The 26,725-nt window shown below is 34.7% G+C and overlaps 1 protein-coding gene across 7 annotated transcripts in view; it reads left to right on the plus strand.

The window, feature by feature from the left end:
- Window positions 1-26,725, plus strand: part of Sona (sol narae metalloprotease) — a 159,425-nt gene that overhangs the window by 2,821 nt on the left and 129,879 nt on the right. For 2 of the 7 annotated variants that reach the window (XM_076814048.1, XM_076814054.1), the window contains exon 1: window positions 1,437-2,142. The gene's annotated coding sequence lies outside the window, so the exon portion shown is untranslated. Of the gene's footprint in view, window positions 1-1,435; window positions 2,143-6,421; window positions 6,440-26,725 lie in introns of those variants that run through there. The other 5 variants (XM_076814049.1, XM_076814052.1, XM_076814053.1 and 2 more) reach the window with 5 other exon arrangements.

Consider the following 26,725-nt stretch of genomic DNA (forward strand, 5'->3'; position numbering starts at 1 on the left):
CATCTAATTCGACGTAAATAATTAATTTTTACCTGGTTAAGTTTCTGAATTTGCATTAAAGAATGCGTAATCCTATGTCGGATAAAAGCATGTAGCTTTGTTTGAAAACACATTGGTGAGTTGAATTGCTCTGAAAAATATAATTTTAAATCCTGAACTGAAACAGTTTGCGCACTTTGTTCTGTCTGTGAAACCATTCAACTTCATTTTGTAGTACAAAAAATTGCACAGACTGGTAATTTTTAAAAAATTGGATTGTTGTATCAGTTTCGTATGAATAGCATGAAATTTATATGAAATGGATTGTGAGGTAGCATTATGCAGGTTGAATCTAGAAGTTGGGCTGTGCTATAGTTCTAGGCAAGGGCATACATGTGGTAGAAATTTGATAAAAGAAAACGTTGCACTATAATAATATGACATTATATTTGTGATGAATTTTCTGTATCCTCGCTTTCATTTACATTCTAGCCAAGTTTCTACAATTATCCTGTATATAGAAACTAAAACTTAACGGTAATACAATAATGACAGGAGATAGGAATGTACCTATTTTACATACATGTAGTGGACTGTCCTGTAGATTACCGAAAACTGCGGTGACTTTGTCCGCGCCGGGGTGACATTGCCCACTTTTCGGAAAAACTTTTTTTATTTTTATTTATTTTTTATTTTATTTTTTTGTGAAGTGATTAGAACATATGGTGTTTTGTAATCGATAGCAATAATTTTTCCAAGGTCAAACGAAAAAAACAATAGCGAATTCAATCATATGGTAATTTTTCAGTCACAGTAAAATAATGGGCAAAGTCACCCCAGTTTACGGTACACACACAATATCGCGTTGTTCGAATAAATTTTTAATTGTAATTCTCAAAATCTTCAATATAATTAAACTTGCAAAAGAAAAAAGTAACTCGAACTACACTTGAAAATATATTTGTGAGTACACTACGCGATTGTACCTACATACGGTCAATTTTATAACGAGACACCCAGAAGCATATATTTGAAGAAGTTGGAAGAAAGTGTATCGAGATCTTGAGACTTGAGTGGTTTTTCACGAAGTTGCAGTTTTTATTATAGTTTGGAAAGTTTTCTCAGACCAGCGGCCATGGCCGTGATGGAAACACCGGTTCCCGTCAGATCACCGAAGTCAAACATCACGGGGCGGCGTACTGGGGAAAGATGGGTGAACGGACCGGACCACCTGTTGTTGTCTCCCGGTGCGTCGCTGCTGCTGGGACCGAAGGAGAGAGAGAAGGGAAAAAGGAAAAAATAATGACTATCTATCATTGGGCTATATATAAGCGAAATGCTTGAAACGTCATCCTGTGTTACAAAAACACACAGGAAAACAAAAATACAATACAATTACAAGTTTTCCTAGAAAGACGGGCGCGAGTAAAATCAACCAAATCGCATTTTCTAATATATGATGTACTTTAACGAACTACTCGCTTTGTTAGAGGAGAGAGATAGGCGGCAGGGGTGCAGTCGACCACGAACCTTCCAAGGAAGATTTACGCGCAACGCTCTTTTCTCTGGTTTTCAGTGCAAATGGCGGGCGACTTTTATTTTCGGCCATCGTTTCTGAATCTGTATAATCGAGGAGACGAGTTTTTTTTCGCATGAATTTTGCATAGCCTCGTCGAGTCAGAAGTGCAGATGACGTATATGGGGGGGAAAAAACTGGGCTCCTCGGTTGCATTTTTGACTCATCCTCGAAAATTACCTGCTTTACCTGAAACTCGTCTGCTTTTCGATTCATCGCGATCGTAAGGAAAGGGAACGAGCGTCGGAACCGTACGAAGAAACCGCTAGTGTGTTGATGTGCAGTGATCACGAAATTGGTGCGCGCGGGAAACACGTTGGGACTAAGGTCTTTTAACGGGAACAAATCCCACTGGTCGTAGTGGAAGATCCTTACAGTAGGCAGTTTTACCCTCGGCACATGGTAAAACGTTCCTGATCCTTCGTGGTCGTTTTTACGTGTCGTATGTGCGTGTGAGTGCACCTTTCAACTCTTTCATCATCGCGATGATATCGACAATCCTGACGGCTTCGACGATGGAAACATGAAGATTCTGCAAGATCGTGCACTTCATCGACGCAGCTCCACTCCTGTCGACCATACCTGACGTGAGTTCAACAGAATTTTCAAGAAGTCATTTCATTCCAAATCTATTAGATTCGTAATCATTCAGTCTTCCCGTATTTTATTTATTGTACTTTGAAATTAAGTAGGATAGAATTTTTGAAAATCATCCGTACGTTAATGACAAACGTATCAAAATGCTGACATAGCTAGATGGCAATTGAAGGTATTACAAGCTGGAGCCACCTCTAGTGATTGCCAAAATGCAGAGTTCATTTTCCAGAAGGCTACGGGTTACATCTGAAGACTTCGGATAATTTCAAATTTAAAAACTTGGTCTATATAAATTTCTACTGTCTCAATTGATACATGTATTGAATAGTAAGATTTTCTTTAAAGCAATCTGGGCTTAGTCACGCGGAGTAGTTAAATGATGAGTGGTTGAAGTCTGAACTTTGTTTAAATGTCATTCTGAATTAATCGTTTCTGGCTTGTAGGTAGGACAGAATTTATTTTCATGCATTGTTAGCATGAGAATATCTACAGTCGTTTTTATATTTTGAACTATTGTATCTTACATGTATTCTAACTTGAATAAAAATTTAATCTCAGTACATTATCGCAAGAAAGGTACCTATAAAGGAATGTTACTTACTTTGCACTTTGGTGTTTAGCACTAACTGATCGTTAGTGCTAAACACCGAAAAGCTATACACGAAAGACACTTTGCATTTAATATGCAGTGTGCCTATGACGAAAGGTGGTGTCCTTAAGGGGGTATTACACACAAAAATTCGATTTTTTTTTTGATTTTCTAATAGTTTGGGTTCATGAAAATATGACCCTAAAAGATTAAGGTGGAATTCGTAAAACTCCCAGAGTTATAGGGGCTTAAGGTAGTGCCTAACCAACTACGTTAGTAAAATTAGAGTTGGGTAATGAAGGATAAATATAAAGTAAGGTAAAGGCACCAGTAGTTGACCAGTTAAGAGAAACCCTTCACGTAAACAATAGTAACTACCTTGCTCTTTCATTAAATAGTGACAGTCGTTGCATACAGATACTCTTTAAGGTTTCTAAATTATGTAATGAGAACGATTTTTTAAAAAAGTTATATTATAAAAATCTTAGAACCATTTTGCAAAGTTCAGTAACTGCTTCAGAAGTTGACCATCGTTGAAAATAAAAATACTAGTAGTTGACCCTATGTTGGTCAGTAATTGACCACCTATACTCGAAAGAGAATTAAGGCAATGACGTAGCTAATTGTCTTAAGCATCGTTTATTATCAATAATTTAGAACAAGTTAGAACTAAAAAGAAAGTGAAATTGAAAGAAACTGGGTAAATTTACGAAAAAGTTGTATATATGTTAGTGATTTTTGAAGTCGTTGATTCCGAATCCGATATAGGATTTGTAAAATTAATTTGTTTAAACACTTTGTTTAAACAAATGATTGCAAAATTACATGTTTTGGTACATGTAGAATCGTGTTCTGCGGGGGAAATAAATAAACAAACATGTAATAAGTCTCCGAAATTGTTTTATTTATTCTAAAACGTTGTTTACAATATAATTTGTTAAATAAATTGTTTAAATAAATTAATTTTTTAAATCCTAACAGTATATACATAGTTAGTAAATTGACTATACCTGTCAACTTCTAGAAACAATTAGAATGACAAGAGTCATTACTTGACCACCCCACAAACTCTGTGTTTCTGAGGTTTGTATAACAAAATGGTGCATTTATCAAATATAGAACACTGTGAGAGTTTAGCAAGTGAAGAGTTCAGTCATAAAGAGTTAATAAACTAAGAATTTTTTTTATCTGAACTATACACCTGTTCTTAACAAAATCATTAAGGAAATAACTATATAGGAACACACTACTCACTTTGATGTAAATAAACGCCCGGTAATACTATTCATAATGTACTTCACACTTGAGTGTTTTAGATCTTAGTCGGTAGATGTCGTGGCACGTCAACTGCACTTTTTTCAAAACATCGTCACTTCTATAAACCTTATTTTTCACGTTTTTCTGAAAAGTGGCCAACTACATGGTAAACTACTGGTGCCTTTACCTTAGTATGATACTACAGAAATAATAATAATAATTTTTAACATCATGTATACATATTTTAAAAAGTTCAATGTTACTATAAATAATTGTAATACGAAAATAGAATATTAAATTGGTTAGCGTGGTGAATTGGAGCAGGAGATCTGACAACGTCGCACACATTCGGAGCGTCTTTTATAACCAAAATGTCGGAAAAAATGTTCATATGAATTTGAATCGTCTTGTGCGCCGGTTGTGCGACGTTGCCACGTTGACTGCTCTACGTAATTTCTAAAATATTTGCACGTAAACCTATTTTTTATGGGCATTTACAAAGAAACCATGTGGTCAGTTTCGCAGAAATTAATAAATTCCTTTCGTGACATTTCGGTGTACTTTTGTGCCAATTTTGGAACACTTCTTGAATATAGTTTTCCTGTTTCAGAAGAAAAACTGAATTCAGAACCCCCTTTTTCCGACTCTGCCATATGCCACTGTGTTAAAATGCGTCAACTTTAATTAACAATTTCTCGATAACTATGCGGTAAATCGACTTTAAACTTTGTACAAGGGTTTCTTGTATTCGAAATTAGTTTCGGACGAAATTTAAAAGAATTCTTGAATTTAGTAGAATATTCAGGAAATACCTTAAGGAGGTTCGATACCTCACTTGAGGGGCAAGCGGCGAGAAGGGTAAGCCTATGCTTATACATGGGAGCTCTGCAGTGATACCAATTTTAGATAAAAAAAAATTATGTAGACAAAAATGTTATTTACATGTCTATTCCTAATAAAATTATCACTACATATTTTGTTTTGGAATTCAATTAAACAAAAAGTATGTTTAATGCAGTTAGAAATATAATATTTTCATTAAAAGTAGCGTAAAATATGCGAGCGAAATGCGGCAACGTCGCTTTGCGTCCATCTTTTTTTCTCTTTCCACTTTACACTTGTGGCGTCCCTTTGCGCGTTCGTACTGGTTCGCAACAAATTACTAAATACATGTTTACAGCTTGGTAGTGTTTTTACAAATTTTTACTGTATCCTTTGTACAAGTATACACTGTATAGATGACTACCTGGCGTACAGCGTTGCCACGTTTCAAACAGTTCCTTCAGGCAGTTCCAAAAATACGAGCACACTGCTGTCTATTTATTCAATTATCTAATAAACCGTACGGTAAATGTCCATTTTTTTTAGAATTTTTAAAAATAGTTTTTATTTTATGGATAAAAAATGAGTATTTCTAGCTAAAAATAAGTGTTTTCATTCATAAAATAAGAACTATGCATTGGAAAAACAAATGCTTCGATTAAAGACTAGATTTGAATGTCTAGAAGAAACCTACAAAATTTCAGAAAGATTGGTCAAGCGATTTTGGAGAAATCGTGGTCACCGGTGTAAAAACAGCTTCGGGTAAATCAGTTGTAATTTTCCAATAACTCAATATTTTTTTATACCAAAACATAATATAATAACCTGTTAAAGCGTCCCTCATCTGAATACAAAAACCATTGCATAAATATATGCATGTACTTTCTGAAATAAATTCCCAAAGAATCGATTCTTTTTCTACCTCCTGACGGTAGCTAACCCCTTAAGGGACGTGGTTGGGGGATGTTCAATGAAATAAGAAAAGTCCTGTAAACGTGGTACCGAGAATGTACATTTAACAATATACATTCCATCAAAGTTTAATGTTATTAACGTCCGAAAGTCATAATAAGTTCTCGAAACAGCCACTACTTCCCTGTATCCAAAGGCTAATTGATCGCAAAAATGACTGACGCATTTGCTGCAATATATTTCGTGTGCTAAACTACATTATTTCGTAACTTCTCGCCATTTTCAAATGCATTTCTATAAACTTGTGTTACATAGTGGGGAAATGTCGAGTAAACGTGTCTATTTAAAGAAAAATGATTATAATTTAAATTTTTATAAAATTGTCACCTAAGGGTAATTTGAACTTTAGTGTCGTTAATTATTTCTGCGATCGTAAATATCTGATGAAATATGCAAACGTTACCGAAATCATAGTTAGGGGAATTTTTTATCTCATTTTTACTGATCAACCATCTTTTTAAAAAAAAAACATTTTTTCAGGGACAGCCTGTATAATGTCAAATAATAAGTCTAGTTTGTCAATGAGCTGTGTACGCAACTACATACGTCCACCTCGGTGCACAATTTCAACGACGAATGAAGATCTAGTGGAAAAGAGAAAACTGTTGAAATAATTAATTTCTTCATAAATATAAAATTATAAATACGTGAATGCAATCAGTGTTGTTTCAATGATTTTACATCAACTTCTTCGGCATTCGTATTTCTGATTCTAATTAGAGACTATCGTGTTAGTTTTACCGTTCGCTCGTTATAAACACCGTTACGAAATAATTATTCACGTAAACGCCTCCAATCGATTAGTGGCAGAGGCAAAAGATCTTGCATCGGACAAACTACTTCCGCGAAGCTCGCTGAAGACGCAATTAGAAGAACACGAAGAAATAATAATTCCACATTACATAAACGTTAATTTACATAAACATTCGACAATCGTTCGTGTCTGAAGTTTATTATAATCCTACTGAATTTGTTTATAAACAAGCAATAGTACATCCGTTTCCTTTGGTTTATAACATTAATTGCAGGAACTAATATTATCTGATTAAAGACTAATGTAACTGATATGGATACTGAGTAGGTGTAATTTATTGCAATTTGCAATCCAAATTCTTTACTTATGATTTGGACGTATGATACAGTGTTGTTTCACACACTGCAGTCAATCGTTTCTTCGTTTTATGCACGGTGAAAGTGCGGTAATTAGTAGAAAAGATTATTTTTATATTACTTCTTGGTTTTACGTTTACTGTTAATTTTACACCACTTCTATATTTCCATACTAATTAGACATCTTTTGTGCTTTAAGATAATTCATAACAAAATCTTAAATCGCTCGAATTTTGTTTTAGTGGTTTATTTGTTCTTTTAATTACATGTTTCATTTCCAACCGACAAAAGTTATTGTAACTTTAATTATAGAGCTGGTATCCAATTGTAATATAATAGTAATTAACTCTGAATAACGGCTCGTGTAGGTAGGTACTGTTTCACTACGAAAACTGTAAATTTACAGTAGTACAGATTGTTTCAAAGCACGTAACATGAAGGGGGAATTTCTTTGTAATAGATGAATAAAAACTGTACAGTGAAATTTGTTTGTGGGTACAAGTGTTACTTTTTCGAGAACATTAAGTTTAATACTGCGGATTGAAGATCTCAGTAGCCCTCGGTATACCGATACCAATTCGTAATTGCAATGTATTTGCAGTTGTAATTGCATAGTACAATGTAATTGAATTATAATTACGGATTAAGAGGTAACCAAATTGAGAGGTAATAAGAGGTGGGAAAGAAATATGTAGGTAAAGGTTTCGAACAGAAAAAAATTATTATGAGTGCTGAATAAGGTTATTATTCATAAATTTATTATATATAAAGAGAAATAAACCCCTTTGTTACAATTTTTCCACTTTTTTCACTTCTTCAGAGTTTTGAGCTGTAATTTAATTACATTTTATTTGAATTACATTGTAATTCAATTATGCGCACAATTACAGTAATTAGGAATTGAATTAATTGAAAAGTTTGAATTATGTAATTGAGTTACAATGTAATTGAATTACTATATAATTGAAATACAATGTAATTAAATTACAGTGTAATTCAATTAGCACAACTGTGACCGATACTCGATTTTAATTATGAGGAAGTAATATTTTTGGTAATAAATTGCATTGTTCCCATACGTTGTACGCAAACACATACTTCATGTACTGTGAAATGTCAATTTTTCCATAACTGACGTTTTGAATATGAATTAATTTCTGATTTATTTTTGAGCGTGTAATCAATGCAGATTACGATGTAGATTTCAAATTCTATAGAATTCTTTCATCCTCGTTTTTTATTTTCATTTGTTTTTCACCTTTTAATTGCACGCTTCGCTTTTGACACGTCAAAGTCAACCGTACGTGTCAGCAGCGCGAATCATATTTCCAGTCGCAATGAAATGTTTAAAAACAATCGGTCGTATGGCGCGTACGTTCGACTTCTTATTTAAAAAATGCAAGTTACGCACGCTTTGATACGTATATACATGGCAGTATAACGTCGAAAGTAAGATTAAATCTAATATTTTTGTTCAATAAAGGTTCTTTCGTAAGCGGAAAGTTGTATAGGGGGCGTGACAAGCAAGTGCTGCGCGAATACGCGAAGGATTTATTTAGAATCGGACATCGTTTTATATAGGACTAGCAAAATACCCTGCGCTTCGCTTCGGGCCTAAGAGATATTAAGGACTCCATGAAAACACAGTTTACCCCCTTTCACCCCCTTAGGGGTTGATTTGTGCAAAATCCTGAAAATGATTTTTGAGGATTTGTGTGGGGAACGTTTGTATGTAAAAACCAAGTTGATATCTAATCGGGCCTAAGAGATATTGAGAAGTCCGTGAAAACACATTTTACCCCTTTTCACACCCTTAGGGGTTGATTAGGGCAAAATACTGAAATTGTTTTTCAGGCATTTGTGTGGGCAATCTTTGTATGCAAAAACCAAGTTGATATCTAATCGGGCCTAAGAGATATTGAGAAGTCCGTGAAAACACATTTTACCCCTTTTCACACCCTTAGGGGTTGATTAGGGCAAAATACTGAAATTGTTTTTCAGGCATTTGTGTGGGCAATCTTTGTATGCAAAAACCAAGTTGATATCTAATCGGGCCTAAGAGATGTTAAGGAATCCGTGAAAACACATTTTACCCCTTTTCACCCCCTTGGTGACCAAATTTCCAAAAATCCTACCTTAGTAGGCGCCTGCGTCACGAAAAAAATGTACCTTCCAAATTTTACGTTCTTGGGTTAAACGGTTTGAACTGGGCGTTGATGAGCCAGTCACAGTCATTCAATCAGTCAGGACTTCTTCTTTTATACATAGACTAGCGTTCCCGCCTGGGTTTCGCCTGAAATATTAGCGTTACTGATTCATAATCTGTAATCTGCAATCTGAAAACTCGAGAGCCCTCGGCCACTTATTCCCGCCGCGGTGCTATTTCGCAAGCGAGAAGCGCCCGCCCGGTCGCCACCTGGTGGTGGCGTCGCGATCTACTATTATTTCAAAATCATTATTTAATTATGTAAAAAAAAAATAAAAACGTTTGAACCTTCCTCTCACCAAGGCGAGCAAAGTGATGTGGCACGCTTGTGGGTACAGTTCATATTTACTGAGAAACCGCATTTCAAATTATGCAACTTCAATTTTATATAATAGTATACATAGATTAGTACAATACAAAATAATTTGCAACAGTTTTAATGCTATGACCAGATTTTATAGCTTCCAAAGCATTTTCCAATTGTTGTTGCGAATAGTTTTTTCGTCGGTTATATTCTTTCGTCTTTACTAGCCATATTTACTTATTGAGGTTATGGTGCAAACTGACAAACACGTGAGATGGAAACATGACGTGGCATCTCGTGTCAATAATAGGAATTCATACATTTTACGAGTTCCGATTATTGACCCGAATAATTATTATGAATTTAATAAAAAAATTCGAAGCAATTTTTTTAAATAGTAAATTTACAATTATTTTTTAACTTATTCGAATATAGATTTCTTACATTAATATACTCGTGTAAGAAATACTTAATACCTAAAATTTGGTTGTTCTTAAGTTCGGTAACGAGAAACTACTTTTTCACGGCTTTGTAGCTGACACAATTGAAAATATTTATTAATTACTTAATTATATGTTATGATATACATTAGCGAAACCATCAGCAAGATACTTTGCACATTCACGAATCGAATTCAATACTTAAAACGCCCGTTCCGAACCGAAAAAAATCATATTTAAATATAAAGGATAAAGTGTTAATAATTGGGACTGGGTCGCTAATTGGGACATTTGCCTTAATTTCACGCTGCATAAAGTGTCTGCGACTTGGAAGGAGCTTTATTTAAATTTACTCCATATTTTGTAAATGCGAGTCTATCTAGTTGTAAGTTTCAACCAAAATTGTGTACATTATGAATATTTTACTGCTTATCTTTATTGCTTCTTGATTTTGATTTCTACACAACAGTAGATGTATTGTGCATACCTACACGTACGTTAATATTCATACCTGTTAAAAATAATACTGTCCAAACAGCTGAAGAGTTTAAGTACAACCCTCCAAAATTTCTTTCGAGCTTCTTTGTGTAGATCCAATTTATTTGAATGTATTGTTCGAAGCCACTCAAAACTATTAAGTATTCGTGCCAGTTCAAATAAATAATCAAGCTACAAGATATGAGCCGTTTATTTTGAAAGTGGCCTAACTCCATTTATACTTAAATCAAGATATTTACTATTGATAATGTCAGAAAGCAGTGATGAAGGTAATTTTAATTAATTAGTATTTACAAGTTAACCTGAGTTTTTGGACAATTGCGTTAGTTGAATAACCAGTACATTTAATTAATATAAAACTTAAATTTTAATATTAAATTTTAGAAATTATTTCACCCATGGGGAAGAACAGAACAAGACTATTTAGTTCAGATAGTGAGCAAGAAATAGTAACTAATGATTTAAAAAAAAAATCAAAAACGAAACAGAATTATAGAACAATATTCGTCTTCAGGGGATGAAGATACGATTAACAATGGAGAAGAGATCGATGAATCATACATCCAAAAAGTGCGAAAGATTAAACGGAATTCAGGAAAAAGATATTGTACTCAAACCGGAAATATTGTACCTGAAAAAAATTTCGAAAACAAAGATTGCCGTTGTCGGAATGCTTGCGCAAAAAATTACGACGAAGAAGAAAGAAATAATATTTTTGAGAAGTTTTGGGGTTTGGGAGATTTTAACAAAATCAATTTGAAGCTTCTTAAATTATGTTGAATGGACTTGGGCACCTTCAAATTTTATAATGAATCTGGTTGTTAATTTTGGAAGTGGCCTAACTCCATTCTTGATAAGAAAACGCATATTATTCACTTAATAATTGCCACTATTTTAATAGCAACTATAAATTTAACATCCTTAGATACACTTAAGCAGCATGACTCATTAGTATCCTATACGTATATTTTTAAATTCATTGAAACGCAAACCCTTAAATATCTCGATTCGAAGATAAATGGACTTAGGCCACTTTCAAACTAAACGGCTCATATCTCCCATTACAAATGTAAACAGCTTCACGTAAACAAAGACTGTATAAATTTTTTGTTATTAAATCACTGATCTGTCATAGGTAAAAATGTGCTCGCAAAATGGTGTGCCCTCAAATATTTACCATTTGAAATACCCTACGCTCCAGTTCGAAACAGAATCGCAGGAAGGAATTGGTAAATTAAGCACGTGCGGTGCGTCGTTCTTGTTGGACTATGGAAACGTTTCCACGTGTCACGGCCATCCATTCTCGTTCACAGGCGTGAATAGGTACAGATGCGGGTTTCCGATTTACATACGTGTACAAAAATAATTATATCCCGTTAACGGATCGTAATGCTCACGATTATCATACTAAAAAAAAGAGCAAGGAATGAGTCTTATTAGAGGAGCATGATTCATGTTTGTTGATGAAACCACTGTAGCGCCAATTTTGGAAAATGACGAAGTTGACACACACTTGGATTTTTCGATCGATCTTCCTCTATCTTTAAAGCAGGATAAAAGATGTGGCGCATAATGTCCCTTTGTACGTCAATACATAAACAGACACGTATAGTAGAATCACACCCAGCCTTGTGTATGGAGGCGTTTCGAAGATATGAGATTGTCCTTGGGTTCTTTTTAAAACTGAAACCTGTATTTGTTTGTAGCGGGATGGTGGTATACCTACGTTGTTCCGAATTCAACAAATCAGTCGTTTTTGTGGCGAGGTTCTCATAGTTGTTTGCGGGAGAACGAAATAAGAAAAGGTAGACAGTATCACTCTCTTACTGACTTTAGGTTTATTTACACCGTTTGTTTAGGTGCTCGATGCGACGATCGTTTACATCGCGATACTTTTGTAACCGATTTATTAACCCTGCGGGAGGCGCACCCCATGTTGTAACACAGGTTGTCGCTACCGCACAGTGTAACGAGTATATAAGAAAAAAAATCAATTTTCCATTAAGATACAGTTATTTACATGTAATTGATATGTTAATCATATTTGTACGCAAAAATATAATTTTTAACATAAAACAATTGGTTAAAATATATTTTTGAACGTAATTTTTATTAGTTAAAATATATATATTTTTAATACATTTAAACACAAATTAATAACAAACATATGAAACAATTATAAAAAATAAAATAATTTTTTTAAATAATTCGTATTGATAATAAATTTTAAATTATTCATTTTTATTATACATCTTCATCACTACCAGTTGAATCTGAAGGAATTCAAAGCTTAGTGTCTTTTACAAATAAATATTCTAGCACGGATTTGTCTAATTTTTCGTTTTATTAATGTATTTCTTCTTATGTGGAAGCACTTGGGAGCAGATCAAATTTACAACAAATTAAAGGGAATAAAAAGAACTAATTGTAGTAAAAAAATGAAAGAAATTTCGTTTTTTTTTTTTAATTCTCTCCAGAAGTTAGAAGATGCGACAAAAAAAGTAATAATTTGAGCCACTGGTAGGTATCCACATCTTTAAATGCAAGAATTTTTAATTACTAAAACGAAAGAAGGATATATTTTGCTTGTTTTCAAAAAAGAAAGAAAGAAAAGAACTTATAAATACAACAAAAATGCAGTGGGTAAATATTTCCTATGTATAGACTTTCAATGTAATTACCGACCTTAAATCCTTTATTTATGTTACTAACTTATGACGTTCTTATGTCGGAGGACTGTTTACTACCAATTCCACGAAATGAAATAAAAAATTTAAAAACTCAAATTTTTGCTTTTTGAACACGTGCCGCGACACTGTGCACCGGCTCAAAAATACTCAAAATTGAAACGTAAAAAACCACGGCTTCAGAATATAGTTTTTTAACTTTGTAATTTTTATGTTAAAGTACAGTGTTTTAAGAATCAAACAAAATTTATGAAATATCTTAAAATCTTTATTAAAGTTCTTTAAAAAATTGTAACAAAAACTCAAACAGTCTTCATATTTTCGTAACTAGCGCCTCTGTGGTAAATTTTACCTAGTAGCGCCTCCCGCCGAGTTAAAACCTGTTCCACACTATGAAACTAGTCTATTGTTGTTTTAGCATTGTGCTGCTGCATATGTATGTCAGAACTTTGCGGAGAGTTCTTATCATTTCGCTCTTCCTGCAAACAATCATAAGCACCTTACCACAAAAACCACTAATGGTTGCATCAACAACAACGTGTACTATAATATTACTATAAACAAACACATGTCCCCATTAAAAAAAAAACAAAGATGACCTTCAAAATTCCTAAAACGCAATTAACTACAAAAATTTCTTTTCATCCTACTTATGTACGTGTACTTTGAAATCATGTAAATTTTGTTAAACCCATTTTCCTCCAAATTTCAAGTACATCGCCAACTAGATGATGATAAAAAAAATTGAGAGTCATAGATTAAATAAGGAAAAACTTATTTTTTACTATTCAGTGCATTTTTATGTTTTTGAAGTCGGCTTTAATTTTTTTTTTAAATTTCTTATTTTTTACTTTTTAGTTATTTACGTTGTATAACTACATTTATATTAAAAAATGTGGGCAGACCTACAAATGGAGCTGCTCGTAAAGAAAATAACTGTTTGCTAGGCACGGAAGAATCCAATAGGGTAATTCCGGGATAGTTGGCCATACTTTCTTTGTAAGGCTCTCACACAAAAAGTTTTATGATTTAAATAAAAACAATTATGACACGAGATACTTTAATAATCTGCCTTTACAACTAGCTACAAAAATTAAACAAAAATGAAGACAAAATCATAAAAAATTAAAATTTTATAAAACCTTCGGTGGGTCATCTTTCCCTAAGTGTCCGGCAGATATGGGCAGAGATAGCTGAACGGGACGTATAACACACACATACGTACACTATATTGAATGAACAATTTTTGGTCAAAATGATTGAAACAGTTAAACAAGTTTATTAAATTTAAAACTAATTTTTCGTATTAATGATGTCATTAAATAATTCGTGTGGTTAAAAATTCGAATAATATTATAATATCGTGACATAAATAAATATAATTAATATACTCCTGGAAACTGACTGTTCCAAAAAATACAATACCTAAATTATAAAAGAGCACTAACTTGAATTGTTAACATTTGTTGATAAAGCGTATACAGATCATTGCATTTTGATATGCATACATAAGTTTGAATGATTTCTTTCATTTCTTCTTTCCAGCTCGGGTATTATTTGACCCACTGAACTTTCACAGCTCCACAATGGGCATTGTTCGGTACAGTAAGCAGTATGGTAAAAACTTACCTACAAATTAAATAGTCGAATGTCTGTACTGAATGCGTTTTCCAATATTTCTTTACTACGACTTTCCTTCATTCAATTACCCACACCTTTGAATAATCCTGTGCCTCTCATCATAATTATCGTAAGGAAGAAAAATGGAAATACATCAAGAGTGAAAGTAGTATTCTGAGATCATAGTTCATTTCTCTTCACACAAAGATGTTAGTAATAAGTCGCAAGAACAGCGAACTGGATGTATAGTGCCTATCCGAGATATAGTGACTTAGGTGTGAAGTCCCTCAGCGGGGCCTTACCCGACACCCGGCCGGGTATTGGCCGCCAAACGTGCCCCCCTACTACCTCTTGCAGGACTGTATTTAGAGAAGACCAGGACAAAACCGGGGCCCTAACAGAAAATAAAACAGAAATTCAAGATACGGTTTATCATTATTAAAAGACATCAATTAAGCTTTGCTACTGGCTATTAAAAATTGTCTCGTGTTAAATCCAAATAGGTACATTTTAGTAAGGTATATGTACTGCATTAGAACAGTAGTGGAGAATTTATGAATCAATATAATAATTATGTAGGAATTAATTAAAATTTACCATTTAATATTTTTTTATACGCTGCGTTAAACTTCTTCTCCGTACAGCCTATTTCCCGTACACAAAAAAGGAATTACTAGAAATTTTGAAAACAAAAACATTTAATAAAACATATGTAATAGATGAAATTGCAAAGGTATATGGACACACCGTATTAAGGCTGCCGCCATACTTTTGTATATTCAACCCAATTGAAATAATATGGGGAAAACTAAAAAAAAATATGTTAGGTGGCAGAATAAATTTCCAAAATACGACAACAGAGTTATAGAACTGATCCAGCAAAAAGTGAACGATATTGAAGCGGTGCATTGGAAAAGAGCCATTAATAAAGTTATAAGAATTGAAGACGAATATGTTCAACGAAATTTGTTGCACAATTTTACAAATTTTATAATAAATAGTGACGATGATACTGAAGAAGAAAAAGAAGGAGAAGACGAAGGAGAAGACGAAGAAGAAGAAGGGGGAGAAGAAGTTTAACGCATCGTATAAGAAAATATTAAATGGTAAATTTTAATTAATTCCTACATAATTATTATCTTGATTCATAAATTCTCCACTACTGTTCTAATGCAGTACATATATCTTACTAAAATGTATTTGGATTTAATACGAGACAATTTTTAATAGCCAGTAGCAAAGCTTAATTGATGTCTTTTAATAATGATAAACCGTATCTTCAATTTCTGTTTTATTTTCTGTTAGGGCCCCAGTGTTGTCGTAGGGGGGCGCGTTTGGCGGCCAATACCCAGCAGGCTGTCGGGTAAGACCCCGCTGAGGGACTTCACACCTAAGTCACTATATCTCGGATAGGCACTATATTTACACATTTCTAAATTCTTCTTACTTTATACTTATACAGAGCCCCTTAAGGGGGGAGCCTGGTGTAGCGGATCGAAGAAATCGATTTTTTTTTTTGCATAAATCAATAGTTGAACACCACGACAATATGTTCCCAAAGCCGCAAAACGAAATTCGAAAAATTAAAGCGGATATAGCCGGGTTTGCTACGGAGCGCCAGGCTACCACAAAACTTTAAATGCGTTTTTCTCGAAACGACAGTTTCACACTTTGCGGGCAATATTACTCCAAAAATATTCAACCAATCGACTTGGCCTTGTGCACGGATATTTGTGAACATTTTCTTCATAGAGCTAAGTTATTGGTATAATGATATTGTTTAAATAAATAACTTTTTTTACACATTTAAGGGGGGGAGTCTAGTGTAGGGGGTCGAAGAAATCGATTTTTTTTTTGCATAAATCAATAGTTGAACACCACGACAATATGTTCCCAAAGCCGCAAAACGAAATTCGAAAAATTAAAGCGGATATAGCCGGTTTTGCTACGGAGCGCCAGGCTACCACAAAACTTGAAATGTGTTTTTCTCGAAACGACAGTTTTATACTTTGCGGGCAATATTACTCCAAAAATATTCAACCAATCGACTTGGCCTTGTGCACGGATATTTGTGAACATTTTCTTCATAGAGCTAAGTTATTGGTATAATGATATTGTTTAAATAAATAACTTTTTTTTAGACATTTAAGGCAAAATTTCGTTGGAAACAGTGAATTTCTTATTCAAGAGGCCGCCATTTGTTCATTTTGCATTTTTTAAGTTTCAAATTTCTTCATTCTGTGCGTACTCTCATAAACTAAAAGAAAACTGTTCGATTTTTGGTTTCAGACGAAACCAAAAGACGCTACGTTGCCCGCAGTGCAATAATTGCGTCGCCAACGGACTGGGCATAACTTTGTTATTTGCCGCTCTTTTTTAATAATTTTTTTTTGTTATATACCTTAACCTGTTAATACAATATCCTGAAAGTTTCAGAAAGATCTATCAAATACTTTCTTTAAAAAAAATCTCGAAAAATGCCTCGATTTTCATTTAGTTACACCAGGCTCCCCCCTTAAGTTTCCCTCAAAACAAGATCACAGCGAAAGAAAATCAACTGTGTAATTTGCGACGTTCCTACAGCGAACACAAAGACGAACACCAGAGTAGCAAGAACGCTTCTAATAGCTTCTGTTCGTAGATATACCTATATTTATGTATACGTTTAATTGCCGGTAAATGTCAGCTTCGTGCATGAACCGCGCGGTCCATTGACAGTCCCGGCCACTTTCAGTTCTCTATTCTCTGGCACAGTCCCCGCTGTTACACTTTCCTTCGTGCGCTGTCACTGCCGCTGGAGAAACGGCCCGGACAGATCGAAACTCTCGTTTTCAATATCTCCGAGTGCCTCGTATGCGCGCACCGTAACGGGCAAATCAGCTCCGATTGTATAACGCGACCAACCCCTTATACATACACATAGGTACGCTACATTATGCCACGTGCGTTTACCGTTTGCATCTGTCCGCTAAGTGGCTCCCAGTCACTTTAATTAACAGTCATATTTGGTAGAGCGCGGTTTCTGCGGTTCCAGAGCCAATTGTAGGCGCTTCAACGATTAGGCTTCGAGCATCGAGGAAGCAGCAAGAAATGTAATAGCGTGCAGAGAAATTAATTGTTACTAGTCAGCTCGTGTTAAACGTCGTGCGAATGCAATTATTCGATAGTCATCGGCGAGACAGATAATTCTGTCGCCACAGCCACGCATTTCTCTTCATTTGTCTCAACATGCCATTTCATAATGATTCATTCTTAAGTATGGAAATACTGCCACCTGCAGCCTACAGTTGGCAGTGTCTGTTCTGTCGTTGCAAGAGAAGTTCGTTGATGAGGTACAAGTAGTAGCGGAATCAAGTACAATGGGTATTCATTAATATCGATACCTAAGTTTATTCTACTAATAGAATAATTCTCCTATCTGTAAATGCTCCACTTACAAGGGGAGTATTTTAGGTGTCCGCCTCCGATCATTTTGATTTTTGGATATGTTATAGAGGACCGAAAAATAAAATATACGTGTTTTTTTATTTTTCCCCGTTTTCATATTTGGCGGGTGAAAACTGTGTTCAAAGTTAGGGGTGAAAAATCATTTTTGTGGAATATCTCGAGAACTATTAGAGATAGGGGAATAGTGCCAATGGACGAATTTTGTGTCTTTGAATGCGAAATATGACTGACTCGCCAGATTTTCAAAAATCCGCAAAAATGATTTTTCAACCCTAACTTTGAACGCAGCTTTCACCCCCCAAATATGAAAACGGGGAAAAATAAAAAAACACGTATTTCTTATTTTTCGGTCCTCTATAACATATCCAAAAATCAAAATGATCGGAGGCAGACACCTAAAATACTCTACTTGGTAGAGCATTCGCTATAATATACATATACTTTATGCATATAATTTGTTATAATGCCACTACCTACTTGTACGACAGCATTGAATCCCTTTAAATTAATATTCAAATTTAGATGAACGTACATATTATTATCTATGCATACTGTGCGTGTGAAATATGTGTGTCAGCGAATGCCTGAGCAACAAAGAAAGCAATGAAACCCGTTCAAGGTTCCAACATGTTTTCTTAAAGTTCATTATACATGCCACCAAGCATTGCTTCTGTTCTTCAAGGTTCTTAGATAGGATTCAAACATGTTCCAGCAGGTTTTCATACTAGGTATTTGTAATATACTTGGTTCACACTGTTGACAGACTATAGGCACTATCAAAAGGTAGGATTTCCTAGACGCGATTCACCGCGGCGTACAGTGGTTCGAGTATAGTTCATGCTAGCTGGACAAAATTATTTTTTCGCGGTATTGGGTTTATATGGGGTTGAAATTGTATCGCAGTTTATTATTTCACCAAAAATATCAATAAAATAAAAATATGACTAATTCAATAAAGGAAAAAGAACAAAACGACAGTAGATGTTGTGCTTTAACTATAATTATCAGTTATAACATTATGATTATTCCTGTAATTTCTAAGTTTTCTATGGAATTTTTAAAAAAATTTCGAACCACAGTTGACTCACCTAACATAAAATGGCTATTAAAACAGTATTTTACTATATCTTCCACGCTACAAGGGTTGAATGTACGGAAAGTAGAGACTTTCTAGTTTTTTTTAATCACATAATCGATCTGCAGAAATTTGCAAAACTATATTTTGTGAATTGTTTTCGAGTACGACGCTCGGCAGGAGGGATAGCACAGTTGTTATATTTCAGACTCTATACGTATTATAGATTAACTATAACTATAAGTGTGCCTTATAACTATTAATTTCTTGTTAATTACATTACATTACATTATAGAGTCTGAAATATAACAACAGTGATATCTCTTCTGCCGAGCGTCGCACTCGAAAAAAATTCACAAAATATAGTTTTGCAAATTTTCGCAGATCGATCGTGTGATTAAAAAAAACTAGAAAGTCTATACTTTCCGTACATTCAACCCTTGTTGCGTGGAACGACGTGGAACATATAGCAAAAACACTGTTTTAATAGCCATTTTATGTTAGGTGAGTCAACTGTGGCTCGAAATTTTTTTCAAACTCCACAGAAAACTCAGAAATTACAGGAATAAACATAATGTTGCAACTGATAATTATAGTTAAAGTACAATGCTGTCGTTTTGTTCTTTTTCCTTTATTGAGTTAGTCATATTTTTATTTTATTGATATTTTTAGTGAAATAATAAACTGTGATACTCATCAGGTTTGTTTCTAACAATTTGAACCCTATATAAACCCAATACCGCGAAAAAATAATTTTGTCCAGCTAGCATGTAGTATGCTCGAACCACTGTGCGGCGAGCAGACCTCAGGCACCGCATTGAGGGTCCCAGTTGAGTTCGAGCACTTAACGGTTGGCATTCCTGTTTCAGAAAAACTGGATTGTTTATTCTTTATCGTATCGACATGGAAGTGACACCGATGACTTCCTTGCGTTTTTCCAAAGAAAATCATACCAAATATCATGTAAATCAGACTATTTTTAACGAGGTTACTTTGAAATCATGTAAATCAATTTTTCTGCTTATTTCCTTCATTATGGTCCGAATTGCATCGTTCTTGGGGTTAGTTTCATCGGCGAAACATAGGGAATCGATTGGCGTTGTTTTCGCAAAGATCTGATGAGAAATGCGGAAATCCTGGACATTTCTCACATCTTAATGGTACTTCAACCCCCGGGTCGAAAGCCATAAAATTCGGTGAGGTACCACGGGGGGTTGACCACGCCACGTGGTCCCAGCCGCCATCTCTTTGACAGGCGTCGCTCCAGAATTACTCTGTACGATACACATTGAGCTATATTTTTATAAACTGTGACATAAATATAAAATCTCGTATCCTAGATTTCATGGGCCTTCAAGTAAAAGGTGGTTCAACTCTCCCGGCCTCCCCCTACATACTGTATTGTCATTGAGCTTTATTTTTATAGCTCAATGGGAGAGTTGAACCACCTTTTATTTGAGGGTCCATGAAATCTAGGGTATGAGATGCATCGATTTTATATTAATGACCCCTCGTGGTACATAAGGTATGCAAAGAATTTTTCTCGGTAAAAAATAAGCTAAGAGAAAAACGGAAAGCGAGAAATTGAATAATCAGATAATATAAGAATTTCCAGAAAGTCAGATGAGCGAAAGAAATAACAATGAATGTACGATTTTAAAGTAAATTTTGAAAGGGGTCATTTGACCCCACTTGGTACGTTTAGTGTTAAAGTGGCTGTCAGATAGTACTGATAAAATAAAATATAGTATTCTATTTAACAAAACGAAGTTAAATATAGCAGAAACATTTCAGGTAATAAAGTTAGGTGCAACACCCTGTATATTACATAACACATGTAATATTTTGCGAAGATGTTTTTACTTTTACGTAATTACATGTAGATGGCGGGACTAATTGTAGGGAACCCTACTGGGTCATGAAATTATAGACTGCTTTCTTATGTAATTATCTTTATGTTTGGGGGTTATGGTAAAAATGCTAGAAGAAAGGAAGTTAGACACAAAGAAAATGCGAACACGTGTAGCTGCAATTATTAACGTTGAATAAATATCTATTTGTGTTATATAAGAGAAGAGTTTATCCTCACTAATTTCACCGCCTTTATCCACATACTTTTCTGTAATACATTACACATTTAATACAGTCTACCATTTGTACAAAAATGTTTATATACACATGTTTTATGTATGTATGTACCTATGTATATTATATATTCGTAGAGACAATATTTTTTCGCTTCGTTTTCTTCGAGAAAGAAGAGAGAAAGAAACTGAAGAGTACCTAAAGCGGAAAATATATAAAGTTTAATTTACTAAATAAAACGATTTAACTTTCACGATCAACAAATTCTGTGCATTACATATTACTTTTACATTTCAACTTTTCTTTTCCTTTCTACTTTCTTCTTCAAAAATATCTACCATTTGCATCGATAGAGTTTGAGATTATGAGAAACTTAAATTACTGGAACAATTCCAGATATCCTTGGAACATTTATAAGTATTTTAATTAATTTCCAATATAACATATAGTCCGCAAATAGTTTCGAGTCCTTCACACTGTAGTTATTCAAGTATTTCAAAGTTGTCTCCCAGTTAGGTTAGGTTTAGCTTTTCCGAGTACCTAATACAACAGATGATTCTCAGTGTAAAGCCTGCGTGTAGAATGGAATTTATATATTTTCACGTTTCCTAATGAATAGAATCCTTCCAGCGGCCCAATATTATCGGGTATTACATAGCGCAGAGAATATTCGAAAAGACCGACTTCCGCTTCTTTGCTCGAACGACTGATTTAATTCCCTAGCGCTTTCACGTGCGGCCAACACTGTTACTAATTGCGCGGAAATATTCGCACAGGTTAGTTTCCTTCCGTCTGCCGTTGCGTTTCCTTGATCGCGACAGACCGAGCCGCAGATTTATTATACTGCCTCTAGAATAGTTTTTGATTCGTGCCAAACCTCCGTCCCGTCCCATTCCGTTCTCACAGGGCGCTTTCACGCCCGGAGAAAACCAACCTTTCGATAAGCATTCACGTCGAATAGTTCGCGCACGGCCGAACGAAGTAGGCCGTTGCTCGGATCGTTTTCTCGTGATTTGACACATCGCCGAATTTTTCAGTCGCTCTTTCCCCTTAGCTACCCATTCCACCCGATTCCCTCTCAATTCTCCGCTTCGGGCGGTTCGCATTAAATTTTCCCGTCCTTCGAAAGTAAAAAAACTATCGTTTAGAAAGTAAAAAAAACGTGCGCTCGGGATGTGTTGCCAGCCAGTTATTCATTTATATAACAGGCCAGTTTATTAAGTTGCAACCGTTATTATGCCCGTTCGTTAGATTACGATCGCTCCGTCCGGTTCGCCTCGTCCGAAGGAAAAGAGAAACGTGAAACCCCCCGCGAAAGCGATTATTACACTTGGTAAACGAACTTCGCTGAACAGGTCACGGTTACAGTATAACGATTACACTCGGCCGTTTGTTAAACAGTCCCGGGACGTAAAACGGTTGTCTGCGCTGATTGCAGCCGACTGGCAACTCGAACGGAACGATCTGACGTGGACGAGTCCGGCTTCCGCGGAGAAATTTCCGACCGAGAATCGGTAATTCAGAGAGCCGAGACCCTGGCCACGCCGATCATTCCGTAACAAAATACCGGGGATTTACATGCGTACAGTTGCTCGCACTGAATGTCGTTACCCCCACTGTTTGCGCGTTGGGCTTTATAAAACACGCTATATGTAAATAAGATACGTTTGCAACGAATGTAGGAACGTTCTGTCTTTATTATCACGCAACATATTTAATGTAAAAATGTCAATTTTCTGGAACGAGAACAAAAGCGTAACGTTTATAAATATGTACATATAAAATGGGAATCTCGTGTTAGAAATTATTGGGCACTTACGTACGTTTACCATAGTTTATTCCTTTTATTATTTTCTACTGCACGAAGTTTATTATTAATTGGTTAGACAGTGGAGATTTTATTACGTGTTCTGTGCTCTGAAGAAAGTAATTGTACAACATTACTTTTTTTTTTAAATGGTTCTTTGTAACTGCTATAATCAATTCTAAGTGACGAGAATAATGCAGAATTCGCACAAATGTATGAATACCGTCATTAAGAATACCTGTAATGGTGATTTTCAAAATATTCGGGATACTAGAATCGGAGATTGTGCTATACAGTGAGTAAAAAAAGTATTTGGACGGTTTTTAAAATCGCATAACTTTTTTAGAATTGGTCCAAACAACTTGAGTTTTTTTTAGAAGCTAGAGGGATTAGTTTGCTAACTGACGCGTTTCGTCGTTTTGAAAAAAAAATGTATTTGGTTGGAATAGCGAAAAGAATAGTAAAGATCGATTTTCTAAACTTTTTTTGTGAGCTTGTAATGAAAATTAAAAAAAAAGTTTGTAGATTGCAGTAAGTTGTATACGTGCCTAAAATTTCATCAAAATCGGTTAACGTTGCTCCGAGCTACAAACGTTTAAAGATCGCAGAATAAAGTCGAAAATAGCTGATTTCGGGAATTTCGCAATTTTCGACCTTATTCTGCGATCTTTAAGCGTTTATAACTTACAGCAACGTTAACCGATTTTGATGGAATTTTAGGTACATATGTAACTTACTTCAATCTACAAACGGGTTTTTTGAATTTTCATTACAGGCTCACAAAAAAAAAGTTAAAAAAACGACCTTTACAATTTTTTTTTTATATTCCGACCAAATGCATTTTTTTTCAAAACGGCGAAACACGTCACTTAGCAAACTAATCCTTCTAGCTTCTAAAAAAAACTCATGTCGTTTGGATCAATTCTAAAAAAGTTATGCGATTTTAAAAACCGTCCAAATACTTTTTTTTACTCACTGTAAGCGGTTCAAGGCTGACAAAGTACTTACATATCTATACTATTATATAAAATTGAAGTCGCGTACTTTGAAATGCGGTTTCTCAGTAAATATCAACTGTACCCACAAGTGTGTTACATCACTTTGTTCGTCTTAGCGAGAGGAAGGTTCTAACGTATTTATTTTTTTTTAAATAATTAAATAATGATTTTTAAGTAATAGTAGATCGCGACGCGACCGCTAGGCGGCGACCGGGAGAAGCGCTTCTCGCTTGCGAAATAGCACCGCGGCGGGAATAAGTGGCCGAGGGCTCTCGAGTTTACAGATTGCAGATTACAGATTATGAATCAGTCACGCTAATATTTCAGGCGAAGCCGTGGCGGGGACGCTAGTTATGTATAATTGTGGATAGTTACATGTGTAAAGAATTTGTACGATTTAAAAGTCGAGATAATGTAGACACGCATATTTTTGAAAAAATCGTTTCTTTATATGTGTTGGTGATTATGAAAGTGGTGTAAGTTATGTATTTTTTTGTTTCAAGATATTTAGACTGTGACAAAAATATGTAACTACCTATTTCCTTTCTCACAAATTACTTACAGAGAACAAATGACTTTCACCAGTATCGAAATGAAGGTAAAAATGTCGCAGCTCATTATAAAAATTATACTATCATGTCATTGCTTACTTGACGGCTATTTTGCAACAAATATTGAAATATAAATCAATATAACATAAAATAAGAGAAATCTCAATTTATTATATATTTTTACTTACACCACTATCGTAATCATCGGCACATATAGTTGTTGGATATATCGTGATCCGTTTTAATATAAAATATAAAAAAAATGCTATAGTTCCATTTAAAATACAGAAGGTAACATGCACATCTCCGAAAAAAATGCAAATACGGATACCCTGGTGTACGGAAGTTATGCATATTTAAATATAATTAAACTTGTTTCTAAAACATTTTTTGTAAAGTTCAAGGAAAGTCCTGAAATTTCGTGGTGGCACTTACGTGGGACACCCTGTATAATATGTACGTTTCTGGATACCGTAAAACCTTGATTATCAAAACATCGATTAACAGAACGTTTAATTATACGAACATCGATTAACGGGACATCTGATTATTGGAATACTGATTAACCGAATGCTCGATTACCGGAACAGTGTTTGATGGGGAAAAGAAAAGCAAATGCCTACAGCACAGTATATTTATTTCGCTCATATTTTAACATTCACAGTTAGATTTTCAGTAGTGAAACATATACTGTTTATATTAAGCTGCCAATAAAATGAAAATGTGTGGTCTTATCTCTGAATACATATCGAAATCTGCAACGCACAAAAAGGGTGGAATGAAGATGAAGAAGAAGAAGAATAGAAATTCGGGCAACATCTGAATAATATTCCCCATAAATTCTCAAGGATTCACTGTTTTGAAAACTGTTATGAGAAATGCTATTAAATGTTATTGAAATGTTATTAAGCCTAAACAAAAACTACAACCACCGAAATAACTTTAAAACGAATATGTAGGTATGTCCATTTACAATTTATAATGTTTGGGAAGCAGAACTGAAATGTTAAAAAACTGCAAAATATTTGTTTGAGGCTTCTCAATTTTGTTCACTATCGAAACACTTGGAAATAAATCCTTTACATAAAAGCGCAATCGCGTTTTCCGAACGAGTTTTCCATTCGATTATCCGATCTCTAAAAGTTTGCCACTATAGTTGACTATAGATTAGTATAATAATAATTAATGTTCTATTATTCTGTTGTATGATTACATATACTAACCCAACCCTCTATTTGTATGTTATAAAAATTTTCATTAGTCTTTATGATCGAACAACTAACAATATAGATGATATTTTACACTTAAATTTTTAAAGTGTCATACATACGTACCTATTGCATTTTAAGAAAAAAAAAATAAAATAGAAAAAGGCGTGGGGAAAAGAGGAAATATGAGCTATCGTACGTTAGTGACGATTGAAACCGTTGGAAATAGCAAGCAACTGGGGCACGTGATTGGATCAGCTGGCGCGCTTCGATCATGTACGCTCGACGATTGCAAAAGTGAATTGGCGATTTCTTGAGCGTCGAAAGTCCTTTCCCGTGGAGGTATAATTACGTCGATTCTCGCCATATTTAATCGACAGCGCCCAAGGAGGGAGAAGAACCGTGCGGTGCCATGAAAGTACCTATGTATTTGGAAAAGTCACGGGCGACGAACTGGTATTAAAGTGTTCAGTCAATTTTCACTTCATCTTGCTCCGTGGAGTCAGAGTTTATTTTATCGCTTTTTGTGGCGTTCCGTGTGAGAGCGCGTGTAGTTTCTAATTTCTACCAGTGTGAATAACGTCTTATTTTAATTATAGGTGTTATAGTTATTAGTAAGTTGTTGTAAACCCCGGTTATTTTTTGTTTAGTGACAAGTGTAATAATCTCTTGCTATTACACTTTTAAGCCTCCGATTTTTACCCATTAAAACCCCACGGCCACTATGAAATTTTTAATAATTTACGTGTAAATATCTTTATTATTAAGGCCCATTGGCAGAAACGCTCGGACACCCATTTACTTATTTTCGACTTAGATTCATCGTGCTAAGGCTCATCAAAATCGGTGTCTACCTCATGGTATTCTACCCTTGTTAGCCAGTCTTCTTTTTTTTCG

The sequence above is a fragment of the Andrena cerasifolii genome, chromosome 6 (assembly GCF_050908995.1).
Source record: "Andrena cerasifolii isolate SP2316 chromosome 6, iyAndCera1_principal, whole genome shotgun sequence".
In the NCBI taxonomy this organism is placed as follows: domain Eukaryota; kingdom Metazoa; phylum Arthropoda; class Insecta; order Hymenoptera; family Andrenidae; genus Andrena; species Andrena cerasifolii.